General features: G+C 34.2%; 1 protein-coding gene across 16 annotated transcripts in view; it reads right to left on the reverse strand.

The window, feature by feature from the left end:
- LOC149533827 (phosphatidylinositol 3-kinase, root isoform-like) overlaps window positions 1–17,619 on the reverse strand; it is a 246,894-nt gene that overhangs the window by 121,208 nt on the left and 108,067 nt on the right. The gene's annotated exons all lie outside the window — the stretch shown is intronic.

The raw sequence follows: 17,619 nt of genomic DNA on the forward strand, positions 1-17,619 counted from the left end.
AGCCCTAAAAGAGACCATTCAACCACTCTTCATCACATTTTGTTTGCAACTAGACTACTTTCTCATTTACTCTCCATTTTGGAATTTCGAGGGCAAGGTAGTTATTTTCGAAGAGGATAGTTCGTAGGGCAAGAGATAGGGTTTTGGCTATGGAGGGGCCAAAATGCACCTGCATAACTAATTTGTTTGTATTTTTTAACAAATTAACATTCATATATAAATTTATAATTAATTATTAAAAGTGCATTTTGGTCCCTGTATAGACAGTGCCAAGAGATAGCTTCCATAAACAAGTTTTAAGCATCTAAGGTAAGCATTTGATCCCATTCTTGAGTTTTCTAATCAATTTTTTGAATATTTTCAAAGAGGATAGTTCATAGGGCAAGAGATAGCTTCCATAAACAAGTTTTAAGCATCTAAGGTAAGCATTTGATTCCATTCTTGAGTTTTTTTAATCAATTTTTGGAGATTTGGATTAGTTTTTTCAAGTTTGTGAAGAAATTTTTGAAGTTTTTTTCTTTTTTTTGAGAAATAAAGAAATAAAGAAATCAGTTTAGCTATCTATTTTAGTAGTTTTGTATCATTGTTTTTGTACATGTGTGTTTGATGTTTATAGTTTCTTTCTGATTTAAATTTATTTAAGTTCTTATTATGGGCATATCAAGAAATTATATTGCATTATGCAAGAATGACCGCCATTGGAAGTCAAGGTTCAATGGAAGGACAAGGAATTGATGGCTTTAAAATTGATTACGATCTCCTTTATGGAGACATACCACAAGAATGGCATAGGTTTTCGAAGGTGGCTCATATATTTAGAAGTGTAATTATTGTCAAGGTAACAATGGCAAAACATTCAATAGCTCATATTCTTAGGTCAAACTTCATTTTATGGGCCCTACTATTAAAGGGTTTTCAAAGTGCAAAGGCACAAATGATAGCAGGCTGTCTAATGCACAAATAGTTTCATTTGTAAAAGAACAAGAAGCTGCCAATAAATTGATAAAAAGATCAATCAAAGTTTCTATCAACGTCCATTCTCAAATAAAACAATTCAATTACCCATGGTACCAATTGTATCCTCCAAACACCCATTCTTGCAAGTACCTATATCGGGAGTGGACGAGGAAGAAGTAGAAACTATTGCCCAAAAAGAGGTCCTTTGGACACCGCATTTAAAATGGAGGCAAGAGAGTTTGCTGATCAAGCCATTGCATGTTGCCTCTATGCCAAAAGTCTTCCTTCAATTTGGAAAGATCATCATATTGGAATGATATGGTGGCACCCATAAATAAAGCACCGACTGATTACACAAGTCTTAGGTATGAAAAAGTGCATACTACTTTATTGCAAAAAGATAAGACTTGTATACAAAGATCTATTCAACCAAATAGAAATTCAGGGAAAACTTAGGGTGATTCTATTGTTTTAAATGGATGGAAAGATACGAGAAACCGGTCATTGATTAATGTGGCTACAATGTCACCCAAAGGGGCAATGTTTTTGAAGGCAGTTGATTGTGAAAGGGAAGTGAAAGTTTCACAATTCATTTCTAAAATTTTCATTGAGGCCATAAAGATGGTGGGTAGTGAGAATGTAGTCAAGTGATTAGAGATAATGCAAAAAATTGCACGGATGCAGGTGCTTTGGTTGAGGGCTGGTATGGCCATTTTTTTAGACACCATGCACTGTACACTCCCTAAACTTGGTCATGCAGCACATTGGCACCCAAATAGATTGGGTGGAGAAAATACACCAAGACGGAGAGGAGATACAAATGTTTGTGATGAACCACCACATGTCACAATCCATATTCAAATCATTCTCCAATTTCGAATTGCTGAAGGTAAATTATAATTAGTAAATTTCATTTATTTGTTTAATTTAAATATACTTTATGTCATGTTCAATTGTCAAATTGTATATAACTTTGCATAATATTTATTGGCATATTGTTATGAATAACTTACTTAGGTGGTTGAAACCTAATTGTGTCTCATACTATTGTTATGAGACGACTTGTCAAGGCGCAAGGGGCATTAAGCCAAATGGTTATTTCTAGCCAATGGGGTATATGGAGGGCTTCAAATTCGGAGAGGGCACAAAAGGTCAAGACATTGATTTTGGATGACGGTTGGTGGGCTCGTGTACAATTTGTATTAGATTCCACGGACCCTGCTCATAACTATACCCACTTTGCTGATTCAAAACAGTCTCGTTTGGGGGATGTCTATTACGACATGGGTACAATGGTAGAGAAGGTATACAAACACATGAGGATGACTCCACAAAATGTGAAGTCTTATGCAATCAACTTGAATCAATCATTCATCGCCGTTGGGAAAAGATGACTACCCCATTGCACCTCCTTGCATATGCCTTACCTCCAAGGTACTATAGCAAGGAAGAACTTGGTATGCTAGATAAAGTAGGACCATAGCAGATGAAGAAGTTGCTAGCGGGTGCTACAGATATTTTACAAGACTCTTCCTAGATGATGACACTCAAAAAAAGTTAGAACTGAATTTATGTTATTTGCTTCAAGAGCAAAACTTAGTCCATTTGCAGCAAAGGACCAATATGACATGGAAGCTATCACATGGTCGTACCTCTGTGGTCAACCATTTAAGCATCTACAACCTCTCAAAATCAAAATTTTCTCACAAATAAGTTTTCTTTGTTTTTTGTTTACCACATGTATTCTGTGATTCTTTAGATTGCTTTTCATTTTTATGTTTTACTTTAATAATTAATTTAATTGTGAACATTGTCTAGGTTGCACGTTCTTCTACTATTGAACGGAATTGGAGTACATACTCATTTATCCACTTAGTGAAGCATAGCCGGTTGGACTCTAAAAAATATGAAGACTTGGTTTACACTCATACCAACTTGCATCTTTTGTCACATAAAGAGGATCACTACAAGGGGTAACCAAACTTTGGGATGTGGAACCTGACTGTGCAAACATGGATGCAATGATTCAAGATCTTACTACAATCACAAATGATGATGTTGATAACATAATGACACATGGTGTATCTAGCACAAGTGGAACCGTTTTCGGTTCAAATGATCTTGAATTTGCAGCAATTGGAGGAGTTGGAGATGATAAAGAATTTCTTGTTAATCCTTATGACTTGGATTCGGATTGATAAACATTGAATGATGAACTATATTTTGATTTTGTAATTGTGATGATTTGTTGATTTGGACTGGAATTGTGAACATAGACATATATGATATCATTTATTATTGAATATTTGAATATGTATTGGTGAAGTTACAAGCTATCAAATGTTTTAATTTTGTATATTATTTCATTTTTTTGCATATACACAGTATAACTGTATGTAATATATATATATACACACACGCATGCATCTATACTCATCTGCATCCCCCACAAAAATATTTTGTGCCCCCGCTTCCCGCATCTACATCCGGATCGATAACTAAGTAAAAAAGAGATACTTACGACATTATCTTTACTAAATGAATAACAATGTTTGAAAGCCAAAGTTATTGACCTCTATTGTTGACTGCTCAAACACCAATCAGGTATTAAAATAATGTAATGTTTCTTTACTGGTCGTCTTAATTTGTTTAGGTAGTTTCTATTTATGACTTCTACTTGCGTTTGTTTCATGTACATTGTAATGTAATACTAGTTTCCTATATAATATATCTGCATTATTATTATTGAATGTATGCAATTACCATTGTACAGTATCAGACCAAGTCAATGGGGTTTTTAAGAGTTGGCAATAAAGTTAATAAAAAATTGGTTCATGGAAGTAGTTTGGCTCAATTTTTTGAATACAAATCAAGTAGAAATAAATTCATGGGATTTTACCTCAATAATATTTGAGGTCTAAGTAAAAGAAATTGTGTTTCTTTGTTCAAGCCATTTCCTAAAGTTTTCATCCAGCTCCAACAGCTTGTGCAAACTTTGTACTGAGGTTTTTTCCCTATTTCGTCTCTAGAGCCCATGCATTTACATTATGTTTTGCAGCCTGCAAAGTGTCTTTTTTGTGTATCATGCTTCTCTTCTAGAGATCCATGAAGGACTATCAAACATGGTTCACACAACTGCACGTCCAAAGGTTTTCTAAGTCAAACAAAGTTCTTTTATGCCATTTTTTCAAAGGCCCATGCAACGGATCTTGCAATGTGTCCACAATTTGTACGATCATGGACATCGGTTTACTCTTTGTTCTTCTAACTTGTGAGCTGCATCAATTCATGTCTAGTCCCTTGTTCTCTTGACCTAGGATTTTCTCAATCGCTTGCACTTCATGAGGTTCATCTAGTTTGAGCTTTTATATTTATTCTTCCTCAAAAAATTCTTTGGGTTTTCTAATTTTTGTCCACTAAAAATTACCGTTGGTTTTTAAAAAATTTCTCCATAAAAAATTAGTGGTAAGCTTTTATAGCTTTTAATTCTTATAAAAATTCTAGATGGGTTTTATAAAATTTTATCCTTAAAAATATTCTGGGTGGGTTTTATAATTTATTTCCTTTAAAAAATTGGATGCGTTTTATAATTCAATTCCTTTAAAAAAATTGGTTAGGTTTCATAAATTTTCCTTATAAAATTATTATGGGTTTTGTATGATTTTTTCCAAAAAATCATTTTGCACAAGGGTTTTACCATTTTTTCTCAAAAATGAGGTTTTGTATGCTAATTCGTGACTCAAATTTGTGCTAGCTACTTGCTAAAGTATTTATTTTTGTTGCATGATGTCTCTATTCTCTCATGCATTGTTTTGCATGATTGTCTCCTAAAAATCATGGTTGTATATTTTTTTTGCTCGATTTGTTCATACAAAGTTCATAGGTTCTTTCTCTGCAGGAGGGTTTTCTTATTTTTCAATGTTTGAGTTTTCCATAGTTCCCTAACCTAGACTCGGTTAGGACTTGACAAGGCCAACTCAACTCGTTGAATAGATGTTAAAGACACAATAATGTCATCAAATAGAAGCTAGTTTGATCAAATGCATAAATATTTGATCACATAAGTACAAACAAATTAAAACATTAAGAGTTAATACGCTGATAGATAACCAATATATTTTTTGATACGCAATAGATAACCAATATTTTCTAAAACAACATAGGCATTTTGTGCCAACTACATCATCCCCCCCCCCACCAAAAAAAAAGTCCTCTTCTCGATGAAAAGTATACATCCAATAGAATCCAAGAAGACTGATAATAACAGTGTAGATAATGACTCGTACCATGCAAACTCAAAGTTATTATGTACTTCAAAAATAAAATAGAGGTTTAGGGTCAACACCCCCAATGAGGTAAAGGGGCAGAACCCTTTGCGAGGGTCTAAAGGTAGTACCCCCAACGAGGTTAAGGGCCAAAGCCCCTTGAGAAGGCCTAGGGGCAGTACCTCAAGAGGGATTGAGAGGCACAACCTCTTGTGAGCGTCTAGGAGCAGTGCCCCAAGGGGATCAAAGGGCAGCAACCCTACTGCTAAGACCAAATTAGAAACTAGAGAACTACACAAAACTCCATGCAAGCATCATTTTCTTAAATTGTTTAAGATGCCACAAACAATACTAATAAAACCCAAAAATGTTATTTCTAGATGTGACTTTTGCATCTCAAATTGAATGTTTTAAGGAGATATATCAAAAAAAGTATTTTTTTTATGTTTATTTTATAGTGATGTCAATCGGGTCAGGGACCACAAACTTGGCAAGTCAACCACTAACCCACTGACTTGGTGAATCAAGTGGCTTAGATGATCTGACCCTCTGAGTCACGAGTTAGGGTCAAAATGACCCACTGAAAAAGGCTCGGATCACCGACCTAGGATACCCTCTAGGGTCACGAAGAGTCATAAAACACAGGGGTTTTCAAAGTTTTTTCCTTAAAAAATTGCCTATGGGTTTTGATTGATTTTTCTCCTTAAAAATCATCATTGATTTTGATCAGTTTTTCTCCTCAAAATTTGTATTTCAATTTTTTTATTCTTATCAAAAATCATTTTTGAATTTTCTAGTTTTTTTCAAAAATAAATCATGACTGGTGGACTTGTCTCAGGTTTTTTTTTAACCTTTTAGAAAAAATTATTGGATATTTTTGTTGATTTTTTCCACAAAAAATTGTGGTATCTTGCAATCGGTTTTGAGTCTTATCGCTCATGGAAAAAAAAAATTGCTGATTTCTTGAACAAAAAATGTGGTGGCTTTTCTAAAGCAATTCAAGTTTGACTATTTTCTCCTCATAATCATGGTTCTACTCTAAGAAATTGTTCTGGGTATCTCGGGCCTTAAGGAGAGGTAGTTTTAGTTCACGTCAGGTTGGAAGGTTTGTGGGTAGCTTGGTCATATCTATTGAAATTTATAGCTGCAATAGAGATCTTTATCTTTGTTCTTGTAAAATGGAAAAATGTTTGTTATGACCGTTACTGTCACCTTCAGCTGACAGAATTATTTGTGTGAATATTTAAGAAAGACGTGTCATACGTCATGCAAGGAGGCATGCATATGAAATACTAAGTGTTGTATATTTGGAATTTGAATGGTCTCACATTTGGGATTTGAAGAGACCATCATATGTAAGTTAAAGAGTCAAATGCAATCTATCTATGTGATTGCTCAGTGTATTGTAACAGGTGGAAAAGCCATGTACTCTGGAATATTGCATGATCAACAAATTAAATTTTTTCTAGTGTTGTTGGGTTTTTCCCTTTGAATTTGAAGGGTTTCCCCAAGGTAAACTTTTGTATCTCTTGTTTTCATTTCTGATTATTCCTTATTATTGTTTATCATCTCTGTTTCTGGGCTCAAAACTTAACAAGGTATCAGAGACAGGTTAGATAACAGTTAATAAGGAAGTTTATTGCTCTATTCAAAATAGACATTATGATTTGCGTTGTTCAAAATGGGTTCTTAAGTTTCAATTGGATGATGTGTTGTTTGTGGTTTGTGGGCCACACTGTCAAGGATTTGAGTTATGGGTCTTTTCATTTCCTATATCAATCTATGAAACCTCAATGGAGCCATCCCTCCTATCACTGACCCTGTATTGGGTTTTGCAACCTGTATTGGCCTAGAGACATTCCACATCTTGAAGCAGAGGTTTCACGCCTATTTGGCATTACATTCCTTGGTGTCATGATTTCTTACCATCAGGTTTATTTGATATCACATTGTGTTGGTTCATATTTCTTTTCTTCTTTTATTATTGCAACAACTTATATCTATGCTTTGTTTCGACTTCAGGAGGTATGCATATGTGTTTTAGTTTGGACTTTCTTATTGTTACAAATGATAACCATTCTGACAAGTTTCCTTTCTAGTGAGTGTTTTCACATTATCGAAGAGGAAAATAGTTTTAAATGTTTCATTGGAGACTAATTCCAATTTCTTCATGCTTTCAAATATTATCGTGTCTGTACAAGAATCATAAATTTCTTGTAGGAGTGTGCAGATTTTCATCTGCTGGTTGATTTTCACATGAGTGTGTCGGAATCAAAAATTTCTTGTCGAAATGGTCATTTGCATCCGTATTTAAGGGGCATCAAGATTCTTTTGAGCTAAGTCATTACTTCTTAGATCAATGCTTATTTGGAGTATATCGAGATTTTATTCCTAGTATCAAATATTACTTTCTATAATGCTTTGAGTGTGTTGTATAATCTCATATGATGTTTGTAAATGTGAAAAGAAGTACGTGTGCGGGTGTTGCAAATGCGAAAAGGAATACTATTTTCAACCATGAAATCCATCATCATCAGCCATTCAGCATGTTGCTTAGTAATCAATCTGTTTGCTCAACTAAGCAATGATTATCTCAAACGGTTTTTGGGAGTACAACGTGTTACATTGAAAGTATCAGAGGTGGCATTTTTTATCGACTATCAAGGGAGTTGCATCCATTTATCTTTGTTGTTGTGTGTGTGCTCCCGTAAAGAAAATTTCTTGAATGCAACGTCTGAAGGTATCCAAATTGTAATGCTCAAGCATACTCTCAGTAGCCAGAAACATGATGGGCACTCTATGTCCTTGAGTTCATTTACAAATAATGAGTAGTCTTAGTCATTCTCATTATAGGTCGTAGCCCATTAAATTATTTTCCAAGGAAAATTCTTTATGATTAGGTCAGCTATTTTTCATGTAATGTTGCATGAGAGTTATTGTGAGTTGGAGTATGCTTGTGTGTTTCCATAGGGAGTTGGTGCATGAGTATGTGTTTCCATGAAGAGCTCGTTGGTTGATTTTGTGTTAGGCATATTTGTATTGTTGGGCATTCACTTGCATTCACTTATTGCTTCTATTCATGCCAGTTAGGTGGAAACTCTAGCATCACCAATTTTCATCATGTCTACATGGCTTATCAAGTTAGTGGAGTTTGAAACAGCAAAACTTGTTTCAGATTAAATTGTTCTCTTCATGTTGTTACAAAGTGCAATTCTTGAGATGGCGTTTACTTTCTGAACACTTTGTGTATTGTGAGAACAAATTTGATTTGTATCAAATATACCTATGCATGATATATCATCAGTGCTTGTGTGAACTATGTATATTTTGTTGAGTGTGTGCATATCATTTGCTAGTTTTGTGTTTAAGTAACTATGGTTTTGCGTAATTGGTGTATGCATCGATCAAGATTATGCGAGCTTTACTACCTATGGGAAGGGTCTTTCTTTTTATTGAACAACTCAAGGATGACTATGAGTATTCAAGCGACTCTATTGGAGCATCTGGATAGAGATGTGTTGTGCTATACAATATTGGTTGCAGTCTTGATACTAAACTGATGACACATTTTTAAAGGGGAAGATCTTTCAACTTCAGAGGGAGGTTATTTGACGGAAGGAGATGTCAAACCCTTTGCTAGTCTACAGTTAGCCATCTTATCGTGTAATTAAAGATGTCCCTTCTAAGAGGGAGACCCTGTTATTAAAATGTCCCTGCTGAAAGGGAGTTCTGCTAAGAAAATCTCAATTATGAAAGTTGTCCCTACTGAGAGGGAGTCTCTGTTAAGAGAGAATCTTAGTTATTAATGCATTCTACTTTGGGAGAAGTTTGAGATGAAAGCCCTCATTCCACCCTCTGCAAGTAGGTATGGTGGACCACATTCTACAAGAAGGTAAGGTGAAAAATGCACTCTTCTCTAAGAGAAATCTGAGGTGAAAGCCCTCATTCCACCCTCTACAAGAAGGTATAGTGGAACACCCTCTGCGAGTAGGCATGGTGGAAATGTCTCCTTCTCTGAAAGAAGTTTTGAGATAAAAGTCTTCATTCTACCCTCTACAAGTAGGCATGGTGAAAGTTATATGTCTGACCCATTTTTGTGCTTATGAAGTTATCTATGGTCAATCATGTTATGCTGAGATAACATGTGTTATGTGATGTGAATTTTTCATCTTTGGTTGCAGCTATGAGTGGCTACCTTATTAAAGATCTCTCTCTTGCTAAGAGGGAGTGATGAATTTTCTAGCTGCGATAGAGATGTTTATCTCTATTCTTGTAAAATGGAAATATGTTTGTTATGACCGTTATGGTCATCTTAAGCTGAAAGAGATATTTGTGTGAATATTTAAGAAAGATATGTATCATATGTCATGCAAATGGTCTCGCATTTGGGATTCAAAGAGACTATCGTGTGTAAGTTGAAGAGTCAAATGCAATCTATTTATGTGATCGCTCAATGTATTGTAACAAGTGGAAAAGCCATGTACTCTGGAACATTGCACGATCAATAAATTAAATCTTTTGTTGTGTTGTTGGGTTTTTCCTTTCGAATCTGAAGGGTTTTCCGAGGGTAAACTTTTATGTCTCTTGTTTTCATTTCTGATTATTCCTTACTACTATTTATCATCTTTGTTTCTAGGCCCAAAACTTAACAATATCCACAAGTTGTGTAGAATTAGGGACAGTCTCGAAGCAAGCTCATTTTGCAATCTATTCTAAAGAGAAGCAGGCAGTCTTCTATTCATTTGTGACCAAAAGACCTATAGATTATGTCTTTTGTAGAGTAGTTAGAACGATGGCCACTAAGGGAGGGTATCAAAATAATGTAATGCTTCTTTAATTGTCATCTTAGTTTGTTTAGGTAGTTTCTATTGCCAAAAGAAATTTATATTTGTTTTCTATAGAAGCATCAATGTAATTGTCTGTATAATGTAACTCCATTTTATTGTTGAATATATACAAGTATCATTACATCAAACACAACAGGTTAGAAAAGAGTGGGACAGCCTTAGGAAGTGGTACCACCTTAGACATTGCAGCAACTCATTTGAAAAAGCCTGTTAAGCCCCCAAAGAATGAATCAATTCAATTTTCCTTGCTATAAGTGGTACAGCCCTCTTTGGGAAGCCTCCATGGGATAGAGCTAGGGTAGCCCAACACAACTAAATATATTATTTATTAATTCTTTCTTCATAGCACACACAACATGAAACCTTTATTTTTGCCCACTCACACACACTACAATAAATTTGATTTTTCTCGTCTTGCATGCACAACACCAATTCACAAATTTATTATTTGTTCAAAAATCATCAAAATAAATTGGGATATATAAACCTATGAATTTGAGAGATACAACAATCTACTTCAAAACCTCCATTTAACCATTCTTGCGCAAACCATGACTGTGAATGAATCACAACATTTTGGCTACTACGATCTTTCACTTAAAAAGCAATTTCCGTCGTAGGGTTTCCATCCTAGGGTTGTTAAACAAACCTACTCAACCTCCACAACCGAGGTTCCAATAACATATCATACACCAAGAATGAATCAAATGAGTCTCTTTCTTCTCTTTTTATAACACTATTGGAACTTTCCAAAAATTATATTTGAACTTTCAAACAGCAATCGTTTTCGCTCCATAAAAGTGACTTTTTTATTATTTATTTTTCCCACACTTTAATCACCTTTATAATTATTTGACTATAATGTTCCCTTTGGGGATGATATGGCTTATGATTGGTTTAGCCCATAGTTCAAAATTTCATTCTCTGCCACTTATTGGCAAGGCAACAAAAAAAATCTCACCAAATATCGGAGATAAATTTGCAACTTCTCAAGAAAATATACAAAACTTCAAATCTACTTGCAATCGATCTACAAGGCTGTCAAAGACTATTTCTCTACACCAAAACCCTTCTCCTCTCCTCCAAACACTGAAAATTGCAAAATAAACAATGAATGGGCAAGTCATTGGCATCACGGTTTTACCAATGCTGCCTGCAAGAAGTAATTATCACAAGAAGTTCACAATTTATCGTAGAGAAGTGGCCAATTTCTCACCGAGAATTAGAATTTAAGGTCTTCTCGGTTTTAATTTCTGCAAGAAAACCTTGAGTTTTCTCATTTTGCAAAAGTTCTTGCAAGAAGCAAAGATATTTGTCACTTCCCAACGAGATGTTAATCTATGGTGTAGCCTATTACCTCAGCCCTTGTTGGCTAATTGATATGGATAGAGGGTCTTCAGAGGCAATTACTTGGGCGATCAGTGGCATCACTCCACTCCAGTGCTTAAGTTATAGATTTTACCTTGGTAATGGTTTTTGGACTCAAGATTGATGGAGTTACTATTTATAGTAAGTCAATGGTTATTAGAGAGGGACCCTTACTATTTTTAGTAAAGTGGTTGGGTGCATAGTGGACACAATGTTTGACTCCAAGGTTCAAACAGAATTGATAAATAATGATTATATGTGGAGTTGTGTTAATTTAATTATTAATAAAGTGTTTGATTTATTAATTATTTATGAAATGCAATTATAGAGTTAAAAAGTCACTTTATATTCAATGGGGCCATGACCCTTCATTTAAGTGACTTAAAGTGCAATTAATGGGTTATACTTTGGGGGCCAATATACTAAAGTATTTCATACTATTAATGTAAACATAAGTTATATTATTTTAAATGGTATTAAAATGCATTTATTATTCATGAATATGAGAATCCAAGCTTGAAGACTTATTTAAAGGTTTTATTAAAAACCTAACAATGGATTTATTAGTGAAATCAAATGCTATTAAGGAGATTGGGGTTATAAAAAGGTCTCAAAAAGAAAATAGATTCATTCTTGATGATATCTGACTTATGCTTTTTGGAGTTCTTGCTAGGAGAAGGAACTAGCTAGGATTTCAGCCATATTTGATCATTGGGCATGAAAACTTTCATTGGTTTGCGCTATCAAAGGTTGTGGAAAATCAGCTGAAGATTGCTTAAAGGGTTGGCAACATACAATGGTCATATTTGAGTTTAAAAGGTGAAGAAATTTCAAGGGTTTGCGCATATATTTGATGCTTGTTCATTGCAGATGTGTGGATCATCATTGACAGAAATTAAAGAGCAAATTGCAAGCTTTTATCTTGCTGCTATAGTATCTATGCTACAGTAACATATGAATAGTAAATTGCTATAGCATTTTTGCATTTCAATTGAAAGATACACGTATTTTAACTACAGATTTTAAAAGAGTATTTCCAGAATCAGTTGTGGCAGCCATTGCAATAATTATCAGCATTAAATATTCACTACCACTTGTCATCTATAGGTTCATACATTGCTACCATATATTGCCAGATTCTATAATAAAAGCTTGAGGATTTTTGTGTCTGAATTATTAATGAAAAGGATTGTGTGTGTGTGTGTGTGTGTGTGTATACACACGTATAAAAATATTATACCCAGCAAGAATCATCGCAGCTCTATTTCATCTCTACAATATTTTATATTTGCAATGTTCTACATATGAAATTAGTGGTTTCACAGAGTTGGAAAGTGTCTTTTATTTAACTTTTGACAACTTATGTTTTAATTAAGTTTTTGCACATCTTGAATGTGAAAAAAGAAATTGATATTTTAGTTAAGTAATTTTAATATTTTAATTATGTAGTACTTAATATTTTGATTATTACATATTTTAAAATTTTGATTGGAAAGGAATAGCTTGATTTTGAATTTTGAATGTGCCAATATACACAAAGGTTCACCAAAGATCCAACTTATGTAAAATTGATACTCTGGCAAAAAAGAAGAAAAAAAAATATTTAAAATACTACAAAATATTTGAAATGTACCCAAAATGACAAAATTGTCCCTGGAAAGCATCAACAGACTCATCTTAATATCTTGAACACAATGCTACCATCCAGAATCGCTCCGAAAAGGTTGGCACTCTCTAAGAAAGTTGTAGCCACGAAAATGTTGGAAAAGATATAAAAGAAGACATTACAAAGAGGTTCAAATCAAGTGGCTAAAGCACTGAGTTCTCATCATGGAGAATTCAGCTCAACTCTCCAAAGTGACATCCAAGGTGGAATTCTAAGTGGTGACTTGGCATACACTTCTTGGCTTTTAGTAGCAATCTCTAAATTGTAATTTTTTTTAAATTAAATACTGTATTGCTCCCAATGAACTGAGTATTTGTATAGGTTGGTTCAAATAATGGTAGACTACAAGAGGAAAAAGCCTTGAGATAGGTGAAGGCAAAATTTCTTGAATGTGGAGATAAGAAAGGTTCTAGCCTTGAAATATGTATCAAGAAAATTAATCATGAAGAAATGCTAGGATGCTTGCAACACTTTGGGACTACTAACAGTAACAGATGACTGAAGCATACCACAAGTAATTACTTAACTGAGCTTGTATCTAACATGAAGGAACCCAAGAGCTGAAACATCAAACAAGGGAAATGGAAATGCCTATATGAGGTCAAGAAACTTGCTACTTCTTTTCAACAGAAATAGGATTTTGTGGACTCTTTGTGCAGATTCTCTCTCTTAATAGCAGGCTTGATTTTTTCTTTACTTTTTTTCTTGTCTTTTTATTTACCTTCGCTTCTACCAAATTGCTAGTTTATAGGTGCATGCTTGTTCATGTATCTCCTCCAAACTGCACCCTTTGCAAAGTAATATAGGTTGTGAAAATGAGTCGAAGATTCAGGGAAATCCACTAAAAATGCTTTTACTAATGAGCTTTGAATGGCATGCCACGATTAGGGTTTCTTAATGAAAATAAAGAAAGATAAGAATGACATCATGATATTTTTTTGGAATGATAACTCATAGCTTTCCTTACAATTTAATTCTAAAGTTCTCATCTTGAGACTTAAATAGTATTGGTCCTGTTATCTCCAAAATATGCAGCCTAATGCTTAAGTCCTAAAACCCTCAGCAATTTTGGAGAAACATTGGATCAATCAAAGGTTGTGGGTAACCTATGATGTGATTGAACCTCCGGATTATAGGTTGGTTCCTATCTGATATATCTAATATCTCCCCTACACTAATAAAAGATGTGAAGTTTGTATGGAAAAGGGTAGAGGTAAACTTGAAAAATTGAAAAAACCTAAATGATGAAAACTAAGGTGATACACCAGAAATAATAATGCAAATTATTGCTATATTACGTAGCACAATGAACACTTTCAACTGGATAACCACAAAACACACCTTGAAGGAACTGTTAATCCACATAAATATTTTAAGAGAAGGTTAAAAGATGAATATACGAAAGGAAATAAATCACAATCAAATATATCACCAAAGCAACACAACTCAAAACCTATGAATAACAGATATCAGACATAGAAGATGCAAAACGACACATTACTCAAAAGGTTTCTGAATAAAACACAACTAGATAACATCAATCACCAAAAGCATACAACCAGATCTTTACTCCAAAAAGCTATGTCCAATGAAAATAGTATTACAATCAAAAGCCCAAAGAACAATACATCTACATAATAGCCCAGAAAATATGAGAAAAAGATGTCAAAGACAAAAAAATCACGTGCACCTCTCTCCTCTCAAAATTAGAACCCTTTCTCTATCAAAAAGAGGGGTATATAACAACAATGAAACAACACCACCTTCCCACAAAATCAGGAATTAAGGGTCAAAAATCAGAGATAACTGCTTACAAAAATAGTCTAAAAGCTCCAAAAACATGCCACATTCACTCCAAACTATTCCTTATCAAATACACATGTGGACAAGTGCAAGAAGACTCCATAAATTCCACAAATCGCTCCATAATTGACTCCAAAGTCATGAGTCAGAACTCCAAGCCTAAAAAAGATAACTAAGACATCTCCATTCAATTTTGGCATTTAAAAACTTCAACCTTCACTCGACACTTTTAGTCAGTGATAACTCAACCATCTTATTTCCCCTTTTTCCCTCAACTTTAATTTTCCACTTCATTACCTTTGCATTTTAATATTTATTATTAATTAGTTGATTTATAACATATCAACTAAATTAATAATAATTACAATTTGTTATAATAATGCAATAAGGTTTATTTAATTAAAACAATAACATAGACTTTAAAACCAAGTCATACATTATCACTTTAGAATATAAAATTACATTTCCCATATCAAAGGAAAACTTGCGGACCTTAAATCTTCATGCAATTTAATTGAGTAACCATCTTAAATGGTAAAACACTGTCATTTTGGCATTCAAATACTTATGATTTTTTTGAGGAAAAAAATTCAGGAGAAAGGTTTTCAAAAACCTAGCTGCATCCTGGCATTTGCTCAGAGATTTTTTCATGGTCTTTCATGATGCCGTGACTGCTACTGGACTTGTAGCTGATGTCATGATATTTTTTGTCTCTGCTGATCTTGGCTGGCCGTTTGCATTATATTTTGACATTTTCCCCATTGGATAGTTGGCTGCTGAGAACGAAGAGACCCGGGTTTGTTGTAGTTAATGATCTTTTCTCCTGCCATGAGTCTTTTATGGTGCTGTAATTGGTGATAGTTTGTGTATAACGCCATGGCTGTAATTTGTCTTTCACAGCTCCTGGTCTGGCGTCCATCTTTGCTGTTGTGGTTTTCACTTGGCTTATATGTACAAGTTTTACTCACTTCTGGTCAGTTGGTTGTCAGTTGTAGTTGTATCCTATAGAGAAGACTTATGTGCATTTTTACTTGTTATTTCTTTCCTGCCGCGACTGGGTGTTTGTTGGGACAACACGGTGATTGGGTTCTCTTCAAAGACAAATACAGATCTTCCCTTCTTGCTATGAGTTGTTCTACTATTTCTTTCTATTCTATTTATGCTAACATGCTTTTCTTGAAAAATTATCACTGGTATTGTGTTAAAGCTATGATTGTATCTCTAAGATTCTTTCATATGGTTTATTTTTTGCTTCTATTGTTCCTTGAAGAGCCCCAGTCATTCTTTCATTCTATCACAGGGTCCTCTATCTGTGATACATATGTGAACCATGCTAAATTTCTTCTTAAATTCTCTTGTCCTTTTCCTCTTGATTTACTGAAACCTATTAGAGAAGCTCATGATTCATCTGATATTTTATCTTCAACTAGTTGACAGCTGTAGAATTTTGGAAGAAATTGAGAGCACAAAAATTGTTTCCAATATCCATGCTGCTCATAAAATATAAAGTGCTTTCTTTTATGTCTGAAAATCTTCCTTTCAGTTACATCTTTTCCATCATTTCACTTACCTTGTAAAATATTGTGTAGCTCACAATGCAAGAAAGCAAAATTATAGATTCATGACAGTTTGTCACCTTCTTTGTTGTATAATCTCTTCTTGTGACTCAGCTTTGATACCCTTTTCTTCCTATGGAGAGTTAAAAGATTTTTCTGAAAATTGAGCTTCCATGACACACAAAAAACTTAACTATCTTTCTTGCATTAGAGATGAGAGTGATATTCTTTCTCATGTAGCATCCTGATAGACCTGTGACTTTTTACTCCTTTGCTGATTTTAAAATCTGCAATTATCACTAAGCAATGATGCTTTGTCTTTTACTGTTGCTTCCTGTAATTGATGTCTTTCAGCTACATTAGTCTGCTTGAAACAAAAGGTTTCAAGACTCAAAGTCTTGTCCCTTTAATGTTTGACTATTTCTGATATTGAAAGCAGAAGGTTTCAAATCAAAATGACTTGTCCATTTAATGTTTTTGCTTTTACATTATGAATCAGCCACACACAAATGATTCAATCTGTTATGATCATGCTGCACAGGAAACAAACATGTTAGTAATAAAGCATTTGTCGTGATTGTTTTTCCTTCTCTGCTCATGTATGTTGTTATTTTGCTGAGATGAGTAGCATGTTAGGAATGTGAATGTGAGGTGAGGTGAGGTGCTAGCATTGTTTAGATCCATTGGATCTAACAACCTTTTTCTGTGAATGCAGGGTTCAGATTCATGGAAGGGACACGATTCAAGGCAACGAATGGATGGAAGCATGTGGATACGATTCAACCAGTCATTACAGGCAATGACTGGTGCCCATGACCTTCCTCTCTTTCTATTTCTTTCATGTTATTTATTTTGATAGAGTAGAAATATATATCAGCAAATAGGGACTACTCTCATGGTCAATTGTGTGAGAGAATTTCACTTTCAGCATCTTTTTATCATTTCATGCTTATAAGTATCAATTGTATCATCAAGGTGAATAATATGAGGACATTGTCTATTATTTCAATATGAATGAAAAGTGTTTCTGTTTTTGCAATTCTAATTATGACTTGAAAGTGATAAACATGTATGCTTTACTCCATTTGATTTTCCAAAACTGAATTTTAACATGTGTGAAACTAGAGTAACAGGTCCATTCCTAACATATTTGTGGG

This window comes from Cupressus sempervirens, chromosome 10 (genome assembly GCF_028749045.1).
Source record: "Cupressus sempervirens isolate cs-2001-9-10 chromosome 10, ASM2874904v1, whole genome shotgun sequence".
In the NCBI taxonomy this organism is placed as follows: domain Eukaryota; kingdom Viridiplantae; phylum Streptophyta; class Pinopsida; order Cupressales; family Cupressaceae; genus Cupressus; species Cupressus sempervirens.